General features: G+C 40.0%; 1 protein-coding gene and 1 pseudogene across 1 annotated transcript in view; one reads left to right on the top strand and one right to left on the bottom strand.

Annotated features, from left to right (window-relative positions):
* LOC129771733 (hippocampus abundant transcript 1 protein) overlaps positions 1 to 24,720 on the bottom strand; it is a 112,967-nt gene that overhangs the window by 83,919 nt on the left and 4,328 nt on the right. The window lies entirely within an intron of this gene.
* Positions 4,993 to 5,073, top strand: LOC129772194 (U4 spliceosomal RNA; annotated as a pseudogene).

Below are 24,720 nucleotides of genomic sequence, written 5' to 3'. Positions count from 1 at the left end.
TGGGCGCGGGTGAAGATCAGGTGGCCAATTTCCCACTGGTGGCAATGGCAATGTTTTCGATAGTTGGTGACGCGAAAGCACAATCGACACGAAACGATCTGTCGATTACTGATTGGGATGGCTTCCCATGCACCAAACGAAAATGTGCGCCCCAATGAGTCAGGTGGTCTTTTGTGCTGTTATCATCGACACCTTGGTGGCGCGATATGGATTTCCAATTGACAATTATATCGGCTATCGGCGTGCAAAAACATATGATTCATGAAGTTCAGAGTCGTTAATTGGGAAAATTAATTGAAGTGCTGCTTCATAGAAATGTTTTTGGCAACGGGTCCATTATTCATCATCATTGCATGTTCGCTCTTGAAGTGCACATACGAGCAAAGCAGCACTGCAAATTGCTTCAAGTGCATCACATCATTCCAACCGAACTCACGACATCACTTTGCTGTTACGAAGTTTTTTTTTATCTGCAGCGCATTCGCCGCCAAAGGGTATGAAACACAAAACTAGTTTTTCAGCATACCTTTGCACACGAAACCTGGCGCCGAGCCTTGAACTTGAAACTTGGTTGGCGCAGTAAAGCTTTTTTGCATCGCGAGCCTCGAGCCTACCGTGTCCATAACCCATTCGTCGAGCGGTATGTTTGTTTACTGCCAAGCCGCTCAGCATCTGGTTCCTTTTTCTTGTGTGTGAAGGATACTCTCTATATCACAAAGAAGTGCCTAGCAAAAAAAATTATTAAAATACCAAGAGATTGCTTCCATTTCGTGAGATAGGTTAGTTATTTCAATACAAACCCGCCTTCCTTTTATGGGGTTACAAAATCACTACCTCTCAAAGTCCGAACTCGGGCCATAAAGCGGAGGAAACGCGTCCAGATTGGGTGGTTATGCTTTCGCGTCACGAAGCGCCGCTTGCGTTTTATATTTTTGGGAGTGTCATATTGGACAGCAGCGTGACAGCTGCTGGTGTGTCTTTCGTGCCGAATCCGTTCCTCCTTCGGGCGCGGAGCTGGGGTTTTATGGATTCATAGTTTGTCGCGCTTTTTACTGTTATATCGCAGCAATTCGGGGAGCGTTCCGTAATGGGTAACGAAATTATTACGTTCTGCCCGTGAGAACGGTGGCCTGTTTGTCCGATGGATCCGATAGGATCTATTACATTTAATTTCATCAAAATAGATCGGCCCGAAATGGAATTCGAATGGAAATATTATATCGTACAGCATGAATCTTAATTTGGGGAACGATCAACCACCAATGATATAACTGATTCAACCAATGTAATAACTTGGTCGGATCATGTAGAGATATCGAATTTAAAAGCGTCAATATTTTTTTCAAATGTCAGACGATTAAGCAGTATTCTTCCGTAATCTCGGAAAGTTTTTTTTTTATCCCATTTATTTATTTATCAGGCTCATTAGCATTTTATCTGTAACAGAGCCGGGTTTTTATCGTGTACATGTACATATGTTTATGTTTCTATAAATTGTAAATTACACAGTAGAAGTAGTAGCCATTTAGGCGTTTAGGTTTTCTGTTCCATTACATTATGGTAAATTACACTGTAGTAGCCATTTAGGCGTAAGGGTATTCTATCTGTTCTTCCATTGTTCAGTAGACCGGACAGCGGAGACAGTTGATATTGATCATTGTTGGGTTATTTATAGAACAGCAGCCCGATGTTTCTTGCAGAGCAGAGCAGTTGTATGGATGAATCGATCTTTGTTCCACCGTGGATCGATCTCCATAGCTGATGATGGTTGCGTGGACGTAGTTATTCTATAACAACACAAAGATGGTCAATTGAGGGCCCTGAGTTTGAACTCACGATCGATCGATCGATTAGATCGATCGCAAGTGGCTACGAAGACCCCCTTCTCGGAAAGTTGACATTGTACTTTTTTGTTATAGACCGATAAAGCATACAAAACACTTCCAAACAACTGCGAAGTTTTACAGAAATGTGAAAAATGATCCCGTAAAAGCTTGAAAATGGAGTGGCGTCAGCGCCATTTCCACTGTGATGTGATGTAAGCGCCATTTTCTCTATGGTGTGACATAAGATCAAGTTGGTTGTGATGCTATGTGATTTTTTATCTGATCTGATGGCATAGGACGAACGATCAGGGACTCTTTCTTGTAAGAAACCACTTTTCCGAACAGTCTGAAGTGATCTTGCTACAGCAGAACCGCTAGGGGATTGCTGGTAACATGCTACACTTCGTTGAGAGCTTCCTGAGCCTCCATACATTTCAACTAATCATGGGAAACCAAAAATCAAGGGATATCGCAGATGAAACTAAGGTTCTACAAAGCTCCGTACTAACAGCGCTAAATTTGAAAAACCGATCAACTCTTGGATACTACAAACACTCACCTTCGCATGCCCGGACACACCATTTATGTAGACCATTTCGAGATCCTCAGGAACAAATTAGCTTATGTTACAGTATCCCACACTAACAATTCCCCATCAGTGTGACGTTTTCATGATGGCTTTTTCAGCTCTATGTTGACTCAACTTATTGACATTGAAACGTCTATTAAAACCTTGTTCAAGCAAATTAGTGGAAATTATTAAGATATGGTCAATATTGTTTGGTTAATGCAGTTTAAAATCAATAAGAGAACTTTTATATCCAATGTGTTTTTTATTTATTAGACACTTAACCACTCTATGGCATCCGTGTCGCTTTGAAAAAAAATTACATAACGCTTAACAAAGTTTTCGGTTCAATTTCATTGAACAAGTTGCTATCTTTGAGGAATCCAATAACTAATTCTTCTTTCTGTCGGTTGTACGCTAGGATGTCCAGTGTTTGGATTTCGATCAAAATCGAATGATACTCAATGTGTCATGCAAGTAAACTCTCACGAACATATAACCAAATATGAGTGGATCATTCAGATACTTGTATGAATGTCAGTAATCACTTGTGTAATATTTAGTGACTAAACTAAGAGAGGAACGAAGACTGTTGATTGCATATCCGATCTGTATCAAACATCGCATACCATTTTCGAAGCCTGCATACAAGTTTGAACCACATATATCGTCACATTTTACTATAGCGAAACCCACTGCACAGAAAAGTGCAAAGCAATAAATGATACAAGAAAAATTACGTCATCATTTAGTCACCATTTGCGGAGAGCAGCGAATGGGAAAAGAGATAAAACGCGAGAGTTTTCGCTTCTCACTGGAGCGGTGTTGCTAGTAAAACTATGCGGTCTATATGAATATACATATTTCAAGGGATAGCGGCGTTAAAAATGGAAAATATAATCTGACTACCCTCCCTTAGCCTCTATCGAGCTAAATAATCATATAGTTTGCACTCTCTGAGACTTAAAAATCAGGATCTGCTACATTAGCTGAATATGAATCTTTCGCTTTGCGTTGTCCGTCCGATCCTGCTGTTTCATGATGCATGGAGAGGTCGATATGCATATGTTAGAGGCAAAGAAGAAAATAAGCTTTCTGACCAAAAGCGTATATGATAGCTTTGCTTGCATGTTGGTGTGCAATAAAGTGCGAGCCGATGCAGAGTTATCTCGTTCTCTTTTGTGTCGTGATTTGCAACACATAACAACAACAAAATACCGCTGGGGGAAATGTTTCCTGAAAGATCATATTTGAACGAAGGAAAGCGATTTTGACGTAGGACTACGTCTTTCATTTCTATAATGGGGTGTAAGTTCAAAGTTTCGAAAACGAAAGCGTTACGCCAGACACCGAGATTTTGATCGTTAATAGCTCCAAAACAACTGAACGAAATGGTATGATAAACACTTCATTCGAAAGATAAAATGTCTACGCGCTCTATACTTGTTACTTTTTGATCCAAAAACTTGTTTCAATAGCCTCAAAATTGCTATCAAAACAGGGTATTGAAACCAGACCAATCGGTATAAAAGCGAGTGTCGCTCGGAAATCCACTCAGTTATGATTGCGCAATAATCGAGATACCATCGCTGGAATGGATGGATGTTTCCCTAACACAGACTTCAAACCATGGAGCCAGGGGAATTTTTTTTTATCTGTATTATAGTGACTTTCAACACATTTGGCTGGTTCGTCACTTAGGAGCCAGGGGAAATCGGTATTGCAAAACAGATACAAGCAGCGGGTACTTTTGTACTCGTTTGCATTTCTGCAAATTTGAATGTTTCCATATCACAGACTTCAGAACCATTGAGCCTGGGGAAACTGGCATTGCAAATGAGATGCAATCAACGGGTACTTTTGTACTCGTTTGCGCTTTTGCAAATCGGAATGTTTCCCTTACACAGACTTCAAAACCATGGCGCCTGGGGAAATCGGCCTTGCAAAATAGATAAAAGCAGCGGGTAGTTTTGTACTCTCTTGCATTTCTGCAAATCGGAATGTTTCCCTAAGACAGACTTCAAAACCATGGAGCCTAGGGAAACTGGCATTGCAAATGAGATGCAATCAACGGGTAATTTTGAACTCATTTGCGTTTCTTCAAATCGGAATGTATCCCTAACACGGATTTCAAAACCATGAAGAGTGGGGAAATTGGCATTGCAAATGAGATGCAAGCTGCGAGTACTTTTGTACTCTACTATACTTTGTTTGCAAACCGGAATGTGTTTTCCCAACACAGATTCCGAAACCAATAATTTGGGAAAATCGGCATTGCAGATCTCGGCAGTACTTTTATACTCCCATGCATTTTTACACTTCGGAAATGGTTTTGCTAACACGGTCTACAAAAGCGGGTACAAATGCAACGCTTTGGCCCGGTTATTCAAGACTGCATATCCCTTCATGTCACTGGCTCACTGAACCTTTGAGCATACCGTTAGATGATTAGGCAAAATGTTGATAACTATTTGCTGCGATAACCACTACCATTATGCATGAATTGATCTAAATTAGAATTTGTTTGCAATTGAATTCGTAAATTGTTTCATTCATTCACTAGTTTAATCAATAATTTAATCAATACATGCGAAAGATAGCTCTGCGCAACGGCGATATCGTACCCAATGAGGAACATCCGAGGTGCGATTATTGCTAATTGAAAAAAACACAAATGATTACTAAGCCAACGGCAGTCCTACATCATCCTTGCGGTTATATCATAGGTATAACCCATCCATAGTTTTTTCAATGAGTGGATCATTTGGCAAACACTGAGGGTGTCAGCTAATGTTCCGTTGATCCCGCAAGCGCTGCGTGTTTGGGCGAATGCTCTACAGTCAATTAGAATGTGTTGCACTGGAAGTTGTATTCCACAACATGTACAAAAATCGGTGGAGAGTTGTGGTTTAGCAGTTGTGGTTTAGTAGGACAAGTATGCCCTATTCATATTCGTGATAAGATGCGGTGATCGCACGTGCGATCCGGGTATTTTCCAGGTGTTTTTGATTTGCATGAGTGTAGTTTCGTTTCCATTCGAATTTCCAAGCCTGCCAAATGTTGCTTTTGATAGCATGTGTGACATCTTGAGCTGGTATTGGAATTTCAAGTTGAGTTCCTGATAGCTAAGAAAGTAATCTACTTGTTCGTTTCCCGGAATACCAGAATGCCCTGGAATCCAGTTGAATTTGACGTTTCGGTTTCCGATCAGTTTCTCAACAGATTGGATCCATCGGTGTTTCGATCGCCCACCTTGTAAAGCATCGAGGCAACTAGCAGCATCTGTCAATACCAGTATGTTTTGTTCTTCACACATTTTTGACAAACCAACGTTCAAGGCACCCGTGGCCGAGTGGTTAGCGTCCCACACTATCATGCCGGATGTTCGGGTTCGATTCCCGTTATGGTTGGGGGATTTTTCGTCAAAGAAAATTCTTCCGGCTTGCACTGTGGTCACGCGTATTCTAGAGCTTGCCACTTTAGAGTACATTCAAGGCGTGTTATTCGGCATAGAAATCTCAACCAAGTATTAATGAACGACGCTAGTTAATGAATACGTTGAGATGGCAAAAGTTCCACAGGGAACGTTAACGCCATTCAAGAAGAAGAAGAGCGTTCAAGGCGGAGAAAACACTGCAAATACCTGGTAAACAGTAGTTATATTTTTCCCCACCCATAATCATTCCAGCACCGGTGGAGTTGCCGACATTAGAGCCGTCAGTAAAAGCACGAGTCAAACAGTTGTAACGATTCGCGAGAAAATCTTGAAACTGTAGTAGAACGTGGTTCTTGATTTTACCAGCTTTGATTGCGTTTCTCAGCTGGTTATCGATTTTCAGAGGTGGAGCACGATATGGCCCATCACTAGTTTGTAGGGTGCTGCTTACCTTCGTAAATATAAATCCTGTAGATTGTTTTTTTTTCCCAAAATATATTTTTTATTAAGGCACATGTGGCGTTAGCCTGACGGGGCCGGGAGTCCAATATTTTGACAATTTTTGTCTTACAACTATGTTAGTAATATGTAACCGATTACTCGCGGTTGGCTCGAGGTTAGTATTACAAGTGTTCTCATAATTGGTATGTTGCAGTCTTCGATGCTCTGTACGTGTGCCCGACACGGGCTACTTCCTATTGGGATGCAGCTGACCATTAATCAGCAACGCTCCCTAGTCTGTACCCCATATCTAGCGTGGTGCGTCTTTCTCGACTCGAGGAATCCAGTATAGAATGGTCACTAGCCGGCGCAATCATCAGCTCGTGTAGAGTTGTCATGATCGGTACAACCTTTGGCTCTTGTTGAATGATTCGGCCCGTGCATCTGTAAAGAGTGTGTGTATGTATTGCCGCGACTAAGTAAAAGTTTATCGATCGGATAGGAGGGATATGAAACGGGGACACAACGAAGGAAACATCATTAAACGTTGACATCGGCGTTTCTGAGGAACAGGTATAGATGAAGCAGAAGATCAGGATCCCGGCTACCTAAGATATCCCGGACGGGGATATCCGATTGTCTGCCTTTTGCTCTCAGTGCTCTAGAGAGCTGAGGGCGAGCAGCATGGAACCGGATACACGACCAGACAACATGCTCGATGTCGTGGTAGCCATCGCCACAATCACAAAGATTGTTTGCTGCGAGCCCAATGCGATAGAGATGCGCGTTTAGGTTGTAGTGATTGGACATAAGCCGAGATATCACGCGAATGAAATCACGACCTACATTCAATCCCTTGAACCATGCACTCGTCGAGACCTTATGGTTAATCGTGTGTAACCAACGACCGAACTCATCTTCACTCCACATGCGCTGCCAACTTACGAGCGTATACTGACGAGGAATGTGGAAAAATTCATTATAAGCAATTTGCCTTTCAAAAAGTGTGCCTTCTAAAGCGCCCACCTTAGCTAGCGAGTCCGCTTTCTCATTCCCCGGAATCGAGCAATGAGAGGGAACCCATGCTAAGGTAATCTTGAATAATTTTTCGACCAAAACACTCAATAGATGTCTTATTCTTGTTAGGAAATAAGATGAGCGTTTATCAACTTTCATTGAGCGGATTGCCTCTATTGAGCTGAGACTGTCTGAAAAAATAAAATAATGGTCGATGGGCAGTGTTTCAATGATCCCTAGAGCATAGTATATCGCACCCATTTCTGCGACATACACGGAACAAGGATCTTTGAGTTTGAAAGAGGCACTGGAATTTTCATTGAAGATGCCGAAGCCAGTGGACCCGTTTATGTATGAACCGTCAGTAAAGAACATTTTATCAGATCCAACTTTCCCATATTTTTCCGAAAATATCGACGGAATAACATTGGAGCGTAGGTGATCTGGTATTCCATTGATTTTTTGTCGCATGGACAGATCAAAAATGACAGAGGAATTGCAAAAGTATGGGAAGCAAACTTGGTTGGAGATGCCTGGTGAAGGGTGCACGTCGTGGGTAAGGTACTCATGGTATAAAGACATAAAACTTGACTGAGGAGTCAGTTGTAGTAGATTTTCGAAGTTATCAATCACCAATGGATTCATGATCTTGCAACGGATGAGAAATCTGTAGGATAATTCTGTGAACCGAAGAGTAAGCGGGGGTACTCCTGCCAAAACTTCGAGACTCATCGTATGTGTCGAATGCAAACACCCCATGGCTATACGCAAGCAACGATATTGTATCCTCTCCAGCTTGAGAATATGAATCCTGGCAGTTGATCGGAAGCAAAAACTGCCATATTCTAACACTGATAATATCGTTGTTTTGTACAACTGAATGAGGTCTCCTGGATGGGCACCCCACCATGTTCCGGTAATTGTTTGGAGAAAATTGATTCTTTGCTGGCATTTCTGTTTCAAATACGCAATGTGTCTCCCCCAAGTACACTTAGAATCAAAATATACACCCAGGTATTTGATAAACATAGAGTGTTGGATCGTTTTGCCGGATAGGTGAAGCTGGAATTGGGCGGGTTCGTGCTTCCTAGAAAAAACGACCATTTCAATTTTCTCCGTAGAGAATTCGATACCCAGCTTGAGGGCCCACGTGAACAGATTGTTCATGGTGTCTTGCAACGACTTTTGCAGAGCGACGGGATTAGTACCCGTGATGGAAATAACTCCATCGTCTGCAAGTTGTCTCAACGTGCAGTCTCTAGTTAGACCATCCATCCATATCATTCCATATCCATATCCATATCCATCCAAACACTCTAGTTAGACCATCCATCCATATCATTGACGTAAAAACTGTACAAGAGGGGGCTTAGGCAGGAGCCTTGTGGGAGGCCCATAAAACTGTAACGAGAAGATTTTGAGTTGCCATGAGAGAAATTCATGTGCTTTTCTGACAGTAAATTGTACAGGAAATTATTCAGAATTGGTGAAAGTCTACGATTATGAAGCTTCTCTGAGAGAATTTCCATGGAAACTGAATCAAATGCCCCTTTGATATCGAGAAAAACGGAAGCCATTTGTTCTTTGCGAGCAAATGCGATTTGGATTTCAGAAGATAGCAGCGCGAGACAATCATTCGTCCCTTTACCTCGGCGGAAGCCAAACTGCGTATTTGACAGCAAATTGTTCGCTTCAACCCACTTGTCCAAACGAAGTAGAATCATTTTCTCTAACAATTTGCGAATACAGGATAACATTGCAATCGGCCTATACGAGTTGTGATCGCAAGCCGGCTTGTTGGGTTTTCGTATGGCTATCACTCTCACTTCCCTCCAGTCATGCGGGACAATATTCAGCTCCAGAAACTTGTTGAACAAGTTCAGCAAACGCTATTTTGCCAAGTCGGGAAGATTCTTCAACAAGTTGAATTTAATCTTGTCCGACCCCGGAGCTGAATTGTTACATGAGAGAAGGGCAATTGAGAATTCCACCATCGAAAAATTCTCATAATCGCTTTGAAGTGGAATGTCGCGTACGACGTATTGTGCAGGAGCGGTGTCGGGGCAAACCTTCCTTGCAAAGTTAAAAATCCAACGGTCAGAGTATTCCTCACTTTCGTTTGTATGGTTCCAGCCACGCATTTTCCTAGCCGTATTCCAAAGAGTGCTCATAGCGGTCTCCCTTGACAAACCATTGACGAACTTCCGCCAATATCCACGCTTTTTTGCTTTAATCAGACCTTTTAGTTTGGCTTCTAGAGCTTGGTACTTTAGAAACCATTCCACTAATCCAGTTTTCTTGAATTTTTTGAAAGCGGATGATTTTTCAAGGTAGACCTTTGAACATTCCTTGTCCCACCAAAGTGATGGAGGACGACGTCGGAAAGTGGTAGCCGGTACACGTTTCTTTTGAGCTTGAAGTGCGCTTTCGTAAATCAAACTCGATATAAAGTTATACTCTTCGAGTGGAGGAAGTTCATGCATTGAAACAATTGCTTCAGATATAATTTCCGCAAATGTTCTCCAGTCAATATTCTTCGTGAGGTCATACGAAATATTGACTGACTCACGAAAGCTTGATTCATTAGCGATCGATAAAATTATTGGTAGGTGATCACTACCGTGGGGATCTTGGATTACCTTCCACATGCAATCCAGAGATAACGAAGAAGAGCATAGAGATATGTCTAGCATGCTTGCCCGTGCAGGAGGGTTGGCTATTCTGGTTGCTTCCCCAGTATTCAAAACTGTCAATTTGAAGTTGTCGCACAGATCATAAATCAACGTGGCACGGTTGTCATCGTAGAGTGATCCCCATGCTGTTCCATGGGAGTTGAAATCACCTAAGATTAACCGCGGCTCCGGCATTGCCTCTATAGTATCAAAGAACTGATGGCGGCCTACCGTAGTTCTGGGAGGGATATATATCGAAGCAATGCATAGGTCTTTGCCATTGATTTGTATCTGGCAAGCAACAACTTCAATGCCTGTCATCGATGGGAGAGTGACTCTATAGAAGGAGTGACATTTTTTAATCCCCAATAGTACGCCACCAAACGAGTCATTTCGATCGAGGCGAATAATGTTGAAATCGTGGAAATTCAGTTCATCGGCTGAAGAAAGCCATGTTTCACAGAGAGAAAATACATCACAGTGAGATCTGTGAACTAAAAATTTAAACTGATCTAGTTTAGGAATGATGCTTCTGCAATTCCACTGTATTACAGTGATCAAATCCTTGACCTCTTGCCCTGAATTAGGCATCGAAGGAAATGAACGCTGCCAAAAAACCACATTTTTCTCTCAAAAATGTTCTCACAATCGGAAGCAAACATAATACTATGCTTTTAAGAGGGTCATTTATATTTAAAGCATTTAAAATGTTGTCCACCAGGTCAGAAAGCGCAAGCAAGCCAGATTGTGGCTGTTGCCTCGACCGCGAAAAAGGAGCAGACGTGTTGGGTGCTGCTCCGGGAAGTGCTGAGCCCTGATGCGTAGAAGAACCGCTTAAACCAGGAGGTACTTGCTTCGGTCTATTCTCAGCACGTTCGATTCGAGTTTTCATTCCAACTTGGGAAGTTTCGGTTTTCTTTCTGGGGAGTGATGGAAAAGAAGTAATTTTTCTTTTCCTGATGGCACCCTGCGATGTACCGGAACTTCCTGCATTGGGAGCGTCAGTAACAGGCTCGTCGTTCTGCAGAATGGAGTAGGGATTGTCCTGAGTCGTTGGAACGGGACTCTTAAGTATTTCTGCATAAGTCTGCTTGGAACGTTCTTTTAAGGAACGCTTGATTTTTTCCCCTCGTTGTATGTACACCGGGCATTGAGTAAGATCATGAGGAGTCCCGCCGCAATGAAGACACTTGCGCTCTTTCGGGCAAGGATTCTCATCATGGCTCTCTCCACAATCTGCGCAACGTTTTTTGTTGCAACAATAGGCGGCCGTGTGACCGAGTTGCATACATTTGTTGCATTTCATTACCCGGGGTACAAACAACCGAACAGGTAAACGAAGTGCACCTATTGCAACGTAGTTTGGAAGGGCGGAACCCTCAAATGTCACACGAAAAGAGTTTGTCCGATTGAGAACTCTTTTGTCATTTTTAAGTGACACAGATTTCAGTCGATCGCATGCAAGAATCTTCACACTTTTAAGTGAAGAGTTCTTGAAGCGACCGACACCATCGAGTATCTCTTTTCGAGTCAAACCCTTTTCGTTTATTACACCGTCTATTTCAACGTTGCAACAGGGTACGTATACGCGATACTCGATCGCAAAGAGATCACAGCGCGTTATTTCATTCGCTTGGGTTCTGCTGGAGACGACAACTCGTAATTTGTCTGGCCCCATCCGAGTAATCTCGGTAACTTCGGAAAATTTCTGTGTCAACTCTTTTGAGATGCGAATGACGTTAAGAGGTTTGGATTTTCGTCTAAAGTATACGATAAATGGGCCTTTGGCGCCATCAGGGTATTCTTTTAGACGAAAATCCTGCTTCTCGTCTTTTTCCTCATCTTCAGAGCTTTCTATTTCGTATACAGAATTTTCCTCCTCATCTTCTGTTTCATCCTCCTGCTCTTCAGGAGGAGGTTCATTATCTGATATATTCTTTGGCGTGGGTGGGGGATCCTCCCCGCCCTCTGCCAAATTAATAAAAACGAAGAAGTAGACAACTGTTCGATATGAACAGAATATAATAATTTGGAAAATATAAATTAGTAAAAGAAATTATATTTCTATATAAGTTATTGTTGAAAATTTTATTTATTTCAATTTTTGTTATTATGTGTAATTTTAAAATGAAAAAAGTTCAACGGTGATGTAAGAAATGAACACCCCTAATGCCAACGCTTGCCGATATGATAAACACAATGATAAACAATGGTATAAATCGAGCACAGAAGCTATACAGAATGATGGAAGAGGTAAGAGGAAAATAAACTTCTACTTGCCCCGCTGCTGTGTAGCGTGTGTGATGATGTAACTTGCTGCCGGATTGTCTCGATAGCGCACCACTTTTTATGAGCTTTACTCGCTCGCAGCGCACCAGATGAAAAAATACACACTAGAAACGGATGTAAAAAAACACCTGTATCGGATCAAATATAGGTTCGACCGATCTGCTTGCGAGTTGTCGAAGCAATGTATTCTCGCGTAACTTTTGAAAAGGTCCTATGTAACAAATGTAAACAAATCGAGTTAATAGATGCACGCTATTAGTCTTCAATCATTGAATGCATTACAAAAACAATCGTTCACGTATCTATTTTCTTCATCTTTTTATCGCCGATACAAAAAATATCCAATGTACAGATTCGGATTTTAAGCACCCGGCTGTTACTTCGGACGCCACTTTCCTCCGATGCCCGAAACGTCCGAAGTAACAAAGCAGTCAAAACAACACGAAGTCGTACTTCGGTCGTTTTGAGTTTTTGTTTCTTACAGTAGTTGTTATCGATTTCAGTTCAATTAAACGGGTGATAACAATAATAATCTGTCTTTAGAACGAAATGCTGATTTTTGGATTGTTGTTTAGTAGTTAGTTTCAAATTCTTATCGTGCAACGTAATATGTCCAATGTGCAAACGCGGGCAGTCAAAACGTCCAATGTAACATTTTTCGCTCCTTGGCTTCAACTTTAAGCTCAAATCACGGAACAACAGCTACGATTGGTTTTGGAGAGCTATTCTTGATCGCTAGTGACGAGAGGAGCGTTAAAGATCGATAACTTTTAAGACAATTCGCGGAATAATGTTCGGGTCTTCAACTTCGTTTTTCTCGAGTTGACGAAAATGTTACATTGGACCTTTTCAAAAGTTACGCGAGAATTGTATTATTGTTATTATTTTTTTATGTTATGTCAGTAGTAACAAGCCGTATGCTCTGTAGCAATTTAAAAGATGCAAAATCTTATGCTATCTATCAAACAAATAAATAAATAAATAAATAATGAAAGACGCGCTCGAAAGTTTTTTTTTTTTTTATCTTCGCTTATTTTTCGTCGGCCTATTTCCGCCACTTCAGTGCCAATCTCCGACATCAGGGAGGCGACTCCACCTGTTCCTACCACCTATCAGACTCAACAACTCATGAGCCGGGCCAACTTCTTTTACTTCCCCTCCGAAGGAAGACGTAACCAGAGATTTTTCGCCTCAGAAAATCTCAACGACGCCAGCTGGGATTGAACCCAGGCCGATCGGATTGTGAGGCTGTTACGTTAACCGCACAACCACTGGCGCCGTCACGCTCGAAAGTTGTACGACACGATTTTGACTAAGTACGAAGGATACATGCTGATGGATGACGAAACCTACGTGAGGATGGATTTCGGACAGCTCCCAGGCCTGAAATTCTAGAAGGCCGCTGCCAGAGCTACCACCCTCCCAGCTACTTTGCAAATGAGTTCATCAAAACATCGACATTCAAGAAAACATTGGGAAAAATCCCGATACAAACGAACGAATTCATTTGGGACTACGAAGTCGCAACACCATTCGCTCAACAAGGTCATACCTATGCCTGCCTGCGTACCGTTGAAAACATCACAAATTTCGCTCCACCAGCTCACACTAACCTGCTGAAACCCTCTTTCCGCGCAGCACACCTCGCGGTTCAAGTGCAAACAACGCTAAAGACATTGAACTTCACCAGCGGGCTGGAATCTCCGCTAAAGCAAGAGAACCAAAAACACAAAACATAAGAGGAAAGCCACGGCGCAAAAGAAAGATACCGGAACACACCAGAAAAAAAATGGTAAGGACAAATGCACAAACAATGGCATGAAAAAGCAAATCAAATGGCACCTGGCGTGGGATGAAATAAGGCGCATCGGAGGGAAAAATCGATAGATTTCCTCGCTGTGTAGGACAGCGGAAAGGACGAACAGTGGCGCGGCACCAACCAGAAGGAGTTCCACTTGTGACAGATGTTGTTGTTTTTGTTGTTGCTGTTGGTATCTCTCTGTTATTGTCATCGTCATACGCTCCAAGGACAACTGTCGTTCGAAAAATACTCAGAAACAAAACAAATAATGGGCCGTTGTTTTGTTGATGAAGGTTCGTGTCGATTTTGAGGGAGCGCAAATAGTGGTGGCTGGCTGATAGTGCGATGTGACAGTCAAATTAGCATGATAGTGGAAAAAGAACATGTTTTACGTAACTTCCGAACCTGTAAGCTCGTTTCAAATAACTCTTTCTCTAAATTTCGTTCGTCAGTACGTATATCATTCAATTATATGCAACCACTCAATTGGTTCTGGTGTGTTCCAATTCAGTATACACTCGGTCGGTTGCTGTGGCAATCAGCTTCGTTTAGAACTGGTCGATGAGCAACACATTCAATTGGGTGCCCGCTGCTTCGCTGTGAACCCGAGCATAAATACGTTACAAGCAAAGGCAAAGCTTGGACAGCTGCGAGTAGGAATAACATCGAAACATGCGCTGGAACACTACCCAACACAACGCTGACGCTACAAGTATCAACAATTGAGCGCTGTGGGTTCAAGCGGGAAGTTGAAACGAAATGTTCGATGTTGAGTGATGATTTCGATGATGGTGTCTTGTAATATTAAACGGACCTTACACGGTCAACTTTATTGACAATATGATGACATTTGTGAGCATAATGACAGCTGAACATGGCCGACGACGCAGAAATCCGGATTTTCTGATTTTCGAGCATCAATATCGTGACATTTCATATGGATGCATGATGTTGACGTTTTACCTACGCACTCTCAGACTGAGTTGCCAGGGTGACCGGAATAAATCGCCACAGTAAACAACTGCAACAGAAACAACCGCTTAGAAAAAGTGTAGTAGGCTAGAAATATTTGGCGCGGGAAAAACATCATGTGCCTCACATTTCTATTATAAATTTATTCTCTTGTTCTCGTTTTTCGAAATTTATTCTGAGGACAATGTAATGGGGACGAAGTCCCCATTTGGCGAGGATAAGGAATCGAGGCGGCCCATGCCGCCAAGATGACGCAATCCGAGTCCACCGCCGACCCGCCGTCGGAAGCGGCGGTGTCTCGCACGCAAACCTGGGATCCACTGATTGCCCGGTTAGTTTGAAACATAGGATACGATCCTTTAGCAATGTCCGACCGAGCTCTAGCGAGCGTCGGACGGTATACGTCTGCCCGGGGCGTTACGTTTGCCTGGGGCGATACGTTTGCCCGGTTAATTCTTGTTTTGAAATACAATACCGCGCCACAATATTTATAGCCTACTACACATTTTATAAGCGGTGGTTTCTGTTGCAGTCGTTTTCTGTGGCGATTTATTCCGGGAACCAGTTGCCAGATATGCAAGCGCAAATTTAATTTTTGTTAGTCTTTTTTGCGATTGCAATTAAAATTTATAAACTACTGAAATTGTAGGAATCATAAATGGAAGCTTTTGGTTTGGAAAACCGATACTTTGAATAGCAAAATACGGTACTTTTCACGATACAAATCAAAACTTCAAAGTAAACTGACAATGTGATGGTGAGAGAGAGGATGAAACTTAACAACGTTTTAGGAATTTTTTGACGTTGAACTCGGTCATTCTTTGCGCTAGTGAGCGTGTTGTGTATTTCTTCACACTCCGCTATAAAATTTGGAGAATGAGAAGAGATGGGAAAATCACAGATGAAAAAACATCATGTGTTAATTCAAGATACAGTAGAATCCCGATTATCCGCGGAGGAGTCGGGCAAACTCACCGCGATTAACGAAAATCGCGGTTGACCCATTAAAGGACAAAAAAATGCAAACACGAAAAGAGATGTTTCAACATAAAAACTATGTTCTATAAATACAGAAATCAATCAACTATCCATCTATAAGGTCGTGTACACCAGTGGCTAAATAATGTAAAAGCCATGACCACAACAAAAGAGCATTGGCCTACCACTCAATAACAAATTCCGGAAAGGCCTATTGATTTACTATGGAACTCGCAGTCACGAATAATCCGCAGGGCTCGCCGCTCGCGGGTAATCGGGGTTCTACTGTCATAGTCTCATTTATGGAATAAAAACATTTGCTTTCAGATAAAATAACTTGCATATATTTTCGCAAACTAAAAGAATCTGGCATCTCTGAAACTGAAAGGAACAGTCTGTATTTGTGAAACGAGTATTATGATGTATTTTTGAGAAGAAAAACCGAATTCTAAAGTGTAAATTATGAATGAAAATTAACTTTTACGAATCAAATTAGTATTCTATGTGAATGCAAATCACTTTTTTTCTGCGAGTGGTGAGAAAATCCCATACAAAAATTATGTCTGAAATTGACGTTATATTATAATAATAAATTTTAGTAGGAATATCTGAAAATTCAGGGGAAATAGGTTATGTTAAGGTTAGGACTATGCGCTTCAACTAATTAAATAATACCAAGTAGATATTTTCATTCAAATTTTACCAATTGAAAATTGCCTTTTAGCCTTCTAATCTGATAGAGAATAGTTTGGATCCCAAACTCAAATGTTGCCACTAGCCATCGCGGATATTTTCGTTGTCTCGGGTTGAGGGCGATATTGACCGTGTAAGGTGGAAAAATATTGATTGAGGTTAGATCAGATGTTGAAAGCCTAGCTGTCACGATATTGAAGACACTTATTGTCAATCCGGTTGATCGTGTAAGGTGCCCATTAGGTCCTATATATCAAAGCGATATGCTTCCGCACAGAGCCAGTGAAGTGCCCTATTTGAACACCCTATTGAACAGTTGCAAAATCAGGAAACCAGCCCACTGTGATGCTAGTGATGTCCGCTAATTATTCGATCAATCGAATAATCGAATACTGTCAACAAATAACCATTGTGAATCGAACGAATACTGCGCAACTGATAATCGAAGCGAACGAATAATTTACGTCGATTAATCGATTCAAATTCAGAGAAAAAGTTAGAAAAATTTTTACGGCCACCACAGTTTTAAATTTTTTTAGAGATGTTTCTATTAGGGTAGAAGTATCTATCATCCCAATAGTACCTATTATGATAATACGAGTGAGTTTTTTATCAGTTGAGAAAACATATCTTATTTTTAAAGGCTCTCATATGATTTTTAAACATCATTCTTTGTCGATTTTGGCACTTGATGCGAAACGTTGTTTTTTTGTTGAAAAATTTAGTTTGAAAATAATGTGTCCCATTGAAGCTTGCCTATTAGCATTTTACTAACGAATGTGCGGTCAAAATAATGAGATTTTTATGCTCTGAAGTGGCTGTTTTGATGTAAATACAGTGTAGACGCATACATTACACCCTTCTTGATGTTGTGATTCGACCAATTTATACGATTTTATCGAAATTAACGTGTATTTTTGGATCACCATAATTGGTACAATTTTACACCTACGTGCCAATTATCGCAATATCGAAAGATGTCTTGTTCCTATCATGGTTGTACGAAATCGTTGCAAAGCTGAAAAGCAGAGCTGCTATGTTCTTATTATGATTGTACGTTGTTCTGTTATGGTTGTTATGCTATTATGGTTGTACCTCACGTTTTCATGCTGTGCAATTGCATATCATAGGGCGCTTTTGAACGCTCAGTAGTGTTGTGAAATAGCGCTATGCGTGTCCGACCGAAGCATATTTGTTTGATCCACTCTGCTGAAATTTAAATCTTAGGTAAAAGTGTTAATATCCTTTGTCCAGTTCCTGTTCCTGAACCGAAAACTGTATCACAACCCTCACGCCTTTGTGATTCTCCTGTCAGCTAGCAGAGGTGCCAGACAACGAGGAGCAGGCTGTTATTTACAACCGGGAAGCACATAACAACAGTCTAATCTTATGGCGGGTTTACATTAGGTAGATCTATAGCTATAGATGGATTTATTCACGTGAAAACAGGTGTAAACGGGTGAGAATAAATATGATACACTTATTCGAGGTATATATAACTTGAATAAATTCAGCATATGTAAACGCTTGTGAATTTCTCACTGGTGAGAAATCACTAAAGTTGGATGCAGTTCTACTTCAGGTGAATAAATTCACCGAAAATATGAATATATTCATTATAGAAGTTCACGCTAGTGTAAACGGTTGATGCGATATCTATAAATCTCATCATATTTCTTCACATGAATATATCCCTAGTCTAAACCCACCCTTAGAAACAGATATTCGGTATCCTGCCTATCCGGTCAATATTTGGTATCCCGGATACCGGATAATAGAAAAAAAACAATTATTTCTCATCAATAGAAGAAAAATCATAACCGGAACTTGTAATGCTTGTTAATTCCTTTTTTGATTTGTAGTTAATTAAGTGTACACTCTCTGAGATTATCATCCCGGAAGTTCTTAATTTTTATAAAATTCTGAATTCAAAAAAATGTTTGATATTGTTTGCAGATTGAAATTATGTGGCACAAAATCTGTCTTGAAGACCATGGTTATCGTAAGAGAAAGTCAATTAACAGAATCGATCAAAGCAAAAGCAAAAATTAGTCAAAAATGCCGAATAATGAATAATAAATAATAAGTCTTGTACAGAATTTATTGGAATTTTCAAAACTGTATTCTTTTCAAAAAGGGATTTTTTTATTCTATCAAAACTTTTTCCTGTAAAATGTAAAATGACCTACAGGAGCGTTTAAATCAAATGAATGCTGATTGATAAGGTTAATTGTATTTCCTATTGACTTGGTTATTAAACACTGTGTGTATCTACAAAATCTTAAAAAAACAGAAAAAATGTTTTTTTTTTCTTTCAAATATTGTTATCCACTACAACTACAAACAAAAAGATAGAAGCATTCAAGTATTACATCTCAAAACTTGAAGCTTGAAATGAAATTTTAAAATTAAGTATATCCCATCTTCATGCGTTGGTTTTTCTCAAAGTCACAGCGTTCCTAAAATAACTTAAAAACTTCGACTTCGCGCTTCGTTCCCATAATTTTTGTAGAGTGTAGAATCAACGACACAGTATTTCATACTTGGAATAAGATTTTGAGGCATAGTTTTATTTAAAAACAGGAAGTGGGATATATCTATGGTATAACCGCAAGGGTGACGTAGGACTATCGTTGATTTAGAGATCATTTGTTTTAAGTTGAATCAAAATCCACTCTGAATGAATGAATAAATTAATATTTGGGGGACTTCGAAAACGAGAGCGTTACGTTGGAGGCACAAGGTTTTATGCATCCAATATAGGATACGAAAAACCTTGTTCTGAAGAATAATCTTCAGAAGCTTTCCTGCTAACTGCACTTGATTGACAAATCACAAAACCAAGTGTATTATATGGATATTTTATGGATAGAAAACATTAAAATAAACTCTTTCGCTTGAATGTAATTTTCAATTCCAAGGGGAACTGGCAGATTATTTTCCAGCAACGATTAGATATTTCCTCATTTTCCTCGATACTGGAAGCCCACCAGTGGTTAATACTAACTCGATAACCACCTGTTAATAGCACTTGATTGAAAAATATTTGGTCACAGTGTTACATGGATAGAAAACATTAAAATAAACTCTTTCACATGAATGTATTTTTAAATTCCCAGAGGAACAGGCAGATTATTTTCCAGCAATGATTAGATCTTTCCGGAACTTTCTCGATGCTGAATGGCATCCAAACGGAAAGAATTCTGCGCGTGTATGTGTCGATCCTTCGCCGTCCACCTCCTCCAGCACGTTAGGCAACGATGTTGTCTTGTCGATGTCCTCACGAAAAATGAATGCGTCTCACCACCAGAATATCGCGTAAGTATGCTTTTTGTGCGAGATTGAATCGAGAGAAGGTGTGATTTCAATAGCCTGTTTCGAGAACAATTTTAAGGCTATTGAAAAGTTTTTGGATCAAAAAGTAACAAGTACATAACGCGTAGACATTTTATCTTTCGAATGAAGTGTTTATCATACCATTTCGTTCTGTTGCTTAGGAGCTATTAACGCTCAAAATCTCGGTCTCCGGCGTAGCGCTTTCGGTTTCGAAACTTTGATTTTACACCCCGGTATAGAAATGAAAGACGTAGTCCTACGTCAAAATGATTATGGAAGTATTGTTTGAATCCAATTAACACTTCTTCCATGTGTACCGACTACTACCATGATAGGTACACTTATTACGAAACTTCAGGAAAAGTGTTACCATAATAGGTACACGAAGGTTACATTTTCAAACATGTTTTTTATACAATTTAGTCAATTAATCATCGAAATATCAGTGAGAAACTTCAAGAACAGTGTTCAACTTGCTAGAAAAAGTATACTTTTGAACTAAAATAGAGTATTTATTCGCAAATTTCTGCAAGTTGGTGTGATATCTCCTTCATAATTGATATACTTACTCTTTATTGAATTGTTGTCATTCATTTTCGGGAAAAGTGTTCAAACTTGACGTGAATCTGTCTTTGTGAGAACATTTGTGCGTTTTTATCCGCGATTTAATTTTTGACGTAGGACTACGTCTAGCAGGAATATTTGCGCGGTAAAATGAAAATCTGAACACTGATCGTCTAGGAAATAAAGAAAGGTGTACCAGGCTAGCCCACATCATGACATCCAGCAGCTTCAGACTACTGCGGAAATTTTTTTTTACTTCTGAAAATTTTGATATAGTTGTCCTAGCAAACTGATTTTTATGATTTGTTTGTCGGTGGAGATCTCGTAGAAATTTATGGGTGATTTGGACTAATTTGTGACTTTTTCCGATCGTTCATTCACTTTCGGCGAATTTGTTCATTGTTTCCGAGTTAAAAGTCAAGCTGGACGCTGTAACGACTCTTTCGGACACTCAAGTTTGAAATCAATTGATTTAGTATTTTATTCTATTTTTTAGGATTTTATACTATTTTATTTCACCACTTCGCTAATCACGGTTCTCCCACTAATCCCTTTTATATCTCTCTCTCAACGGAAGGTGATGCATAGACAAATTTGTGGATTATTTATTTGGATATGACGTTTTGTGAGCATTTGAGATGTAGTTTTGCTGTAATCATACTGAAAGCTAATTTGATATTCAATAAGTTCAGTGTTTCAGGGTCGCTCTAGACACTAAACAATCAACATGCTAATGTTGAGGCTGAGAGTTAATTTGTAAATTTTATTGCTCCGCTACGCATTTAGTTTGTCAATATTAAATCTGCACTGTATATAAAGATGAATAATATGCCAAACAATGAACTACTGCTTATTTTTCTGAAGTGAAATTACTTACCAAAATTCTAACAAATGAAAATAAAGCAAGATTTATATTTTTGACAACCTTTGACGTAGTCCTACGTCTCTCCGGTTATGTTCCTGACATTACCCATCTTTTCGTTTTTTGACGTAGGACTACGTCTTTCATTTCTATACCGGGGTGTAAAATCAAAGTTTCGAAAACGAAAGCGTTACGCCGGAGACCGAGATTTTGAGCGTTAATAGCTCCTAAACAACTGAACGAAATTGTATGATAGACACTTCATTCGAAAGATAAAATGTCTACGCGTTCTATAGTTGTTACTTTTTGATCCAAAAACTTGTTTCAATAGTCTTAAAATTGCTTTCAAAACAGGCTATTGAAATCACCAATCGGTATAAAAGCGAGCGCCGCTCGGAAATCCACTCAGTTCTAATTGAACAGCGATTGGAGCATGTTGTCGCTGTTGTGGTGAAGCTCTTTGTTTATCATGAAAGCGCGGATGAACGGTGTCACCAAGAGCCTGTTTGTGCACCTTAGGCCAGAAGGGAATCCATCAGGAGGAGAGTGATGCCACAAACGGTTCCCCGGGAAGACATCGCTACACACACACATACACGCGCGGAATTCTTTCCGTTTGGATGCCATTCAGCATCGAGAAAGATCCGGAAAATTATCTGCCAGTTCCTCTGGGAATTTAAAATTACATTCATGTGAAAGAGTTTATTTGAATGTTTTCTATCCATGTAACACTGTAACCAAATACATTTGGTTTTGTGATTTTTCAAGCAATCGCAATTAACAGGATAGCTTCTGAAGATTATTCTTCCCCATCAGTAGGATATTTCCGTATCCAATATTGTATGCGCCCGCAATCGATTATTGCTCAGTCGCCGAAAGTTCCGAGCTCAGAGAGTTCATTCCCCTCTAGTTTGCCTTCCAAATTGCCATCGTAAACCACGCTTTCTCTCGATTCAATCACGCACAAAAAGCATACTTAAGCGATATTCTGGTGGTGAGACGCATTCATTTTTCGTGAGGACATCGACAAGACAACATCGTTGCTGAGGGTGCTGGACGGCGAAGGATCGAAATCTGCCCTGAAACGCAAGCAGTTTGTTTGAAACTGTGAGGGAGCACAGAGAAGCCGATCCTTCAGGAGAAGGTGACCATCGAAGCAGCCGCTACACACACACATACACGCACGGAATTCTTTCCGTTTGGATGCCATTCAGCATCGAGAAAGATCCGGAAAATAATCGGCCAGTTCCTCTGGGAATTTAAAAATACATTCATGTGAAAAAGTTTATTTGAATGTTTTCTATCCATGTAACACTGTGACCAAATATGTTTCAATCAAGTGCTATTAACAGATGGTTATCGAGTTAGCATAAACCACTGGTGGGCTTCCAGTATCGAGGAAAATGTGGAAATATCTAATCGTTGCTGGAAAATAATCTGCCAGTTCCCCTTGGAATTGAAAATAACATTCAAGCGAAAGAGTTTATTTTAATGTTTTCTATCCATAAAATATTCATATAATACATTTGGGTTTGTGATTTGTCAATCAAGTGCAGTTTAGCAGGAAAGTTTCTGAAGATTATTCTTCAGAACAAGGTTTTTCGTATCCTATATTGGATGCATAAAACCTTGTGCCTCCAACGTAACGCTCTCGTTTTCGAAGTCCCCCAAATATTCATTTATTCATTCATTCAGAATGGATTTAGATTCAACTTCAAACAAATGATCTCTAAATCAACGATAGTCCTACGTCACCCTTGCGGTTATACCATAGGTATAACCCACTTCCTGTTGTTTTGTTTTGAACAAGTTTCGATTAGTGCTTGCCTTTTGCGATCCAGTTCAATTTCATTTGATTCGGTACAGCGAAGTTGAAATGCCAGAAGCATCAATAACATTCTCCAACCGCTGTACAATTATAACTGAGTAGATTTCCGAGCTGGCAGCTGCTTATACACAGATTTTTGTGATTTCAATAGCTTGTTTTCAAAACAATTTTTGAGCTGTTGAAACAAGTTTTTGGATCAATGAGTAACAAACATGCAAAGTGTAGAAATTTTATATGTTGAATAAAGCGAGTACCATACCATTTCTTTCAACCGGCAAAGAGGTATCAATGCTGAAAATTTTGTTTCTTCAGTGTAACACTTTCCTTCTAGAAACATTGAACTCAATATAGAAATGAAAGACGTAGTCCGACATCAACATTATTTTTGCAAAAAAAGTCTTGAAAAAAGGTCATAATAAAATTTTCTACAGATTTCAATACTTCACCTTGGTTCACCGTGACTGGTTCGCGCTGACATAAGGGTGATCATAACAAATGCGAGCTGGCTCCTCGCTCTCAGATTAAACGTAGCGAATTGGGTCAAGCATATTTTTCAATCAGGGATGGCAGGTGATTTTTTCAAATGTCTTCAAATGATACGAAAAAATGTGTCCAATACATAGTTAAAATTTCATGGAAATAGTATCTCAAAAACCCACGCAAGCTGCCATACTGAAATGTCTTCACATATTTCATAATGTCTTCAATATGTCTTCACAAAATCAGATGTCTTCACAGCAAGTTAAATGTCTTCAAAATGAAGACCTTCAAACCTGACATTCCTGTTTTTTTAACCCTTCACAATGAAGATAAATCTACGCAAATTTTGCAAACATTTCTCCCCAATCAAGCAGAACGAACACGGAATCACTTGCGAAAGAGCGAAAAAAGATAGAACTTCTCAAGCTTTCGCTGCGAAAAAAATACGAATTCGCGTTGATTTGACAGTAGCCCACAACAGAAAGTTTGAACAAGACAATCAAGATGGTGCAACAAGATGTAACAAATTTTGCTCAGCTTTACATCGATGGAACGATGTGAGCAATATTCATGCTTGATGTCGGAAAGTGCATAGAACATAAGTTAGGTTGGGGTGAGAAAAACGTGCTTCAAGTAAATAAAAAACGCCAGGTAAAAATGTTCATTCAGATTTTAGCAATTTAAAACTGCCTTCGGGCCGGCTAATCTTATAGAGTAGTAGGGCTTGTTAAAATCTAATTTCGTATTCAGATGTCGACGCCGTAACATTGTCGTCGCGGGTACACTTCATTTTGTTTTCATCGTGAAGTGAATACGGGAATAAGGCCAAATTATTGAACCCTGATATCGTGCAAATACTAACAGTACTGAACTATTGATAAACTTATTTATTCCCAATTTATAACATAGTGTTTATTCAAGTTTTTCTTTTGTGTGTATGTATGATTGTATGTTTAT

This window comes from Toxorhynchites rutilus, chromosome 2 (assembly GCF_029784135.1).
Source record: "Toxorhynchites rutilus septentrionalis strain SRP chromosome 2, ASM2978413v1, whole genome shotgun sequence".
Classification (NCBI taxonomy): domain Eukaryota; kingdom Metazoa; phylum Arthropoda; class Insecta; order Diptera; family Culicidae; genus Toxorhynchites; species Toxorhynchites rutilus.
The sequence above is the reverse complement of the archived record's forward strand: the minus strand, read 5'-3'. Positions and strand labels throughout refer to the sequence as shown.